Genomic DNA, 5,287 nt, shown 5'->3' on the forward strand with positions numbered 1-5,287 from the left:
ACATTACACACAAGCAGGGAATTTCTGATGGTGATTAAATTAAGATTATTATTATTATTATTATTATTATTACCTGAGAAGCTCCGCCTACTTCACTTCATGTCATATATCTCTGATATCAGTGTATTAATGTATTTCTACACACAAGAATCTCAGAAATCACACTCAGATTACAGTATTTTATTTAACAACATCAAAAACTCTGGTTTATAAGGACTTATTGATGTTTTATTCAGTGAAGCTTCATTTGCATAATTAAACATTTTTCTATTCACATTTTGTTCATCAAACAGCTGCTGGAGATTAACTGTAATATTTAATGTTTTAGAGAATGTGATAATAATGTAATTATATTAATCAGATTCACACGTATCAGACCTGCTATGGTCTGCAGTGCAGGTTTGCATGACCAGCATGAGATCATCACATGACCATGAAGGATCTATTAATCATGTGATCATAACCATAATCTGGTATACAGGATGAGCTCATAGTGACACTGCATTTCTGCTGGTTTTCTCCTCGAGCACCTCAACATTGTGTCTGCAGGACACTCCATACATCTACACGTGGTTTCTTCAGTGTTGGAGATCACACAATGCTCTGAATCACACTTCAGGCATCGTTCTTCTCTGTGTGTGTGTGTGTGTATGTGTGTGTGTGTGTGTGTGTGTGTGTGTGTGTGTGTGTGTGTGTGTGTGTGTGTGTGTGTGTGTGAGACACTGGGGCTTTAAATCAGACTTAGTGCCGTGTCTCCTACATCTAAGATACATCAAACATCCCAAACCATCTTCCAAACTCTGACTGCATGATGACCAGCAGGAGCTGAAACCAATCAGGATGAGAATGTGAAGAACAGGATTAGAGCCTGATATTAGACATGAGAGGAATAATAGATTGAGGTTTAATAAACATTCTGATTTCTCTACAGATGTTCATTGTCTCATGTAATAATAATAATAATAATAATAATAATAATAATAATAATAATTGAAAGTTTTCCTTCAACTGAAGTTTATACTGTAGCTGATGGAAGGTGGCGATCAGTGTCATGGTCATTCGTAGGTTATATGTGTAGGTTATAATGCCTGTAATATGGAGGATTGAATACTTGAGTTGTAATTATTTCCTGTTTAATACTAAACAAATTATAACTCAAAGTGAACTGTTGGCATAAAGCAAATAAACCAAAGCAAATAAATCAGAGTCTGTGGGTCAGAGATTAAACACAGCATTTATCTGAGCTTTTATAATTGTATTAAGAATTTTATTCTGAATCGTCGTCTATGTCAGGTGAATCATCGAACTTAGCGTTACTCAGCATTGTATGAGGTCAGATTTCACTTAAAGTCAGGAAAATTATAAACATAACGCAGCTCAGGTTTAAAATCCTGCACACAAAAGCATTAATACATTGAGGAGAATTATAATTTTATTTAATTGCATTTATTTTGAACACAAGCTCTGAGATCCAGTGCTGTCCATGATCTGGGAAACATGACACCAAAACAGTATTTAAGGGGAAAAGTTTGTCACTGATCCGAAATCAGCTGTACATTTTATAAACCATCAGCTGATGACGAAAACCTGATCTGGGAACAGCTGAAAAAACCTTCCTGGATTCTCATCGCTTTCTTTCTCTCTCTTGGCCATGTGATACTGGGCGTCCTGCCAGCTCCCACACACTTCACACACAAATCAACCGCAGCCACCCCGAGGCTGTTTGGAGATCTGGGAAAGAAGACAGAAAAGAGCTGAGAGCCATGTCTTTTACACAAACAGACAAGGGAAGGGCCTGAAATCCATGAGACACTATGTTTTGCTCAGGGCTCTGAACTTTCCCTCTCCCACAGTCACCAGCTAGCGTTCCCACATTTTGCAGCTTCTCCTCAGCAGACGGTGGTTTAGGAAACGTGAGAATAGTGAAAAGATTGGAGTGAGATTTCTCACCATCAGGGGCTGCAGATGATCCTGGGAAATGAAACCACAAATGGAGACTAATGAGATCTACAGGAGCTGAGACTGCTCTTGAGTGTGCATCTTTTCTCTTCAAGATTTACTTTAATGCTATTAATGAACTGAAAGATGATAAAATTTCATCATTAATCTTGTGCATTTGTCTAAACATATTTTATACACCACAGTTGTTTCCTGTACGGCAGGATGCCATGTCAGCCATACTTCCCTTCCCTCCGAGTGAATGCATGTCAACCATCCCTTTTCCTGCCCTTCATTCTCAGAGAGTTTTGCATACTTTGTGCCCCCAAGTCGTTTTATTCCCTTCAGTTTAATCACATGCTGCAAGCACAAGTGAAACTACAACAACAAGTACAACAACTACAATTACAACAAAGGCTACTACACAATTGTGAAAAGGGAAGTCTTTATTCTGATTAAAACAGGAGGAATGCAGATGCCTCTCACCCCGTGGTGAACAGTGAGGCCGGTCTTCGCGGCGCGACAGTCGGCTCTCCCATGGAAAGAATTTTGGGAACCAGTTCCTCTGGGAAAAGAGCAGGAGAGACGAGTCGAGCAGGCTGAGCAGAGAAAACCGACTTTCACCTGCAGGCAGAAACTACACATTCAAAGAAGAAGAAAAAAGCACACACAAGTGAAGCTTTTCTTTATTGAAGTATAATAAGAGCGTGATGAAGAACACCTCCGGGCTTGGCACTGAGCTGGACTTCATCTTCACAGGACAGAATGTCATTTATTAAATCTTTTTTTCTGAATGCAATCAAAACACAGTGTACTGTACGAAGAGGACACACAAACACAAAGACACAAAATAATAATAATTATCGACAGTTTAAAGGTGATCCAGGCTCAAGGACTCACAGTACATAACAGACTCCATCTCCTTGGAGAAGTTTGCTCTTAATTGAGCATGTTCAGGAACTGCAAAAAAAAGAGTTTTACTACCAAAGTGCTAATCTTTTACCTCCTCCTGCAGCAGGTCATTTTGTAGAAGCTCTTTAACTAAAACCAGTAAACACATTAAGGTTTCAGGAACTTAACACACAACACATACATTTGACCTTTAATATGCTTTTCCTCTGAAAACACTGGTGAACAAGGTGAAGCCCCTGATTTGTTTAAAGGGAGAGTTTGTGTTCTCTGGGAGCAGTTACACAAATCATTCCCTTGAGGGACGACTGCTGAGGAATCCTCCTCCAGACATTACCCCCAGGACATCCATTTGCATGGCAGTATATGCACACCTGCTCACACGCACGCACGCACGCACGCACGCACACACACACACACACACACACACACACACACACACACACTCCCACACTTCTAATAAACCTCTGTTTACTTTATAGAGCAGGGAAATGAGCATGTGGGCTTTCAGTGGGTTCATGTATGTAAGACCTTCTGACTGACCACAGATCAGTATCGTTCTATCAGCATCTTACCGTGGGTTTAAATGTCACATCAAATCTACTGAGCAGCTCTTTTATCTCTGAGCCATTTATCTTTACACTTCCTGTTCTGCTAATGTGCAGGAGTCACATCCAAATCTTTAGGCTCTTTCTGAAGCTCTGTGAGTGCAGTGTGTGATGAAAGGAAAAACACCAGCTCTTCTCACTGCACGACTCTGCAGGTGCCGCACACTCACACTTCCTGAGAACTTTCGTCCGGTTCTCTCGGCTTCGCTCTTTATAACCTGCTTCCTGCTTCTCCTTCAGCTGAGTGAATCCTGCATGCCAATAATCCTTCAACTCCATTCCAGTGTTCCAGTAAGATTACATGCCCCACAACTGTGTCCTGTGAGATGTTCACTGCTGAGGGACGTGGGGCTGAAAATGGAGCAGCAGATCAGGAAACCATGTTCATTATTCTGCTCATTGATCAGGGTGATTCTTTTGAGTTAATATTTTGATTATTTGAGTGAGTCTGGTGAAACAGTGTGGACGTGCAAATGAGCGCAGGAGCTTCAACCAGGGCCTGGAAGTAACCCACACTTTATTCAGGAAGGTCCTGCACCTTCTCCAAATATTTACTGCACTTTAAAGGTCAATTAGAGTTTTTAGGAAAGCGTGTTTTTCTCTTCTGATGAGCAGCTGAAAGAAAACTGAAACATAGCATTTAAGGGACGTGTAGAAATGAAAAGAAAGCAAGTGAAAAGCAATCAATTCATCAACAAGCAGATTCAGGAGAAAACAACACCTCAGTGCTGAAGGATTCCTTGGAAAACATGATTTATTTAACAGAAGGAGTTTTTGAACAAGTGACTGAGTCAGAGCTCCAAAGGGAGAGAGAGCGAGAGAAACTCGCAGTGACGGACCACATGCGCCCCTCTGCATGACCATATAAGGCCACAGGAGGAGCTTGTGGAGGAACCAGGAAGTGGTGGGTCACTGGAAACATCACGTGACTTCCAGTATAATTCAGAAAGCTCTTCCTCACAGAGCCCCCCTCCTACCATGCTTTGTGGCTTCAGCTCTTGCTTGCAATTTCCTACACACACACACACAGACACACACACACACACACACACACACACACACACACACACATGTAATGCACACACACACACACACACACACACATGTAATGCACACACACACACACACACACACACACACATAATGCACACACACACACACACACACACACACGTAATGCACACACACACACACACACACACACACACACACACACACATGTAATGCACACTGTAGCACTGTATTTGTGCACCTTTGTGTCATTAGAGCAGATTATTGATTAGATGAGGAGCTGGAGTGAAGGTGAGGCAGATTTTCAGGGCAGTTACAATCGGATCAGTAACACGTGCAGCTCTCAGGTTACCAGCAGCTCAAACTGCAGCATAAAGCAACAGATTAAAGTCCAGTAAAGTGGAGGCCTGTAATTCAGGAACACCAGTAAATGACATCACATGCAGATCAATCATCAGTGAGAGCATGAACACTTCAGCAATGCATCATGGTTAATCCGTAAAATTAGCTTTCAATCAAATCTGAAGCATCAAAACAAGAAACATGAACGTATCTTATCTCACATAAACCCTATCAGAGATTATCTTCAGAGCAACTCACTTCCGAGAGTCAGAGACATGACAAGAGTTTCAACTGATTTCTGAGCCTCAGCTCCAAATAGTTTGAATAAAATACATAAATAATTAATTTTCTCCCAACAGACAGGTTCATCTTCCACCTTCATCTCCAAGGTCACCACTGAAGCTGTGTGACAGCGAGAGAGTTGTGAGATACTCGTTCCCTGAGGACAGAAACAGAGATTTCTCTACAATCATGGTGTT

At 41.3% G+C, this 5,287-nt stretch overlaps 1 long non-coding RNA gene across 1 annotated transcript; it reads right to left on the reverse strand.

Annotated features, from left to right (window-relative positions):
- Nucleotides 1-1,430: 1,430 nt before the first annotated feature.
- On the reverse strand, nt 1,431-2,920 carry LOC310735379. Its single transcript, XR_014536273.1, has 2 exons — nt 2,660-2,920; nt 1,431-2,562 (listed from the first exon to the last, which is right to left on the reverse strand). It is a non-coding gene; the product is annotated as an uncharacterized lncRNA (long non-coding RNA).
- Between the last annotated feature and the right edge of the window lie 2,367 nt (nt 2,921-5,287).

The sequence above is a fragment of the Silurus aristotelis genome (assembly GCF_946808225.1).
Source record: "Silurus aristotelis genome assembly, chromosome: 13".
NCBI classification, from domain to species: Eukaryota; Metazoa; Chordata; class Actinopteri; order Siluriformes; family Siluridae; genus Silurus; species Silurus aristotelis.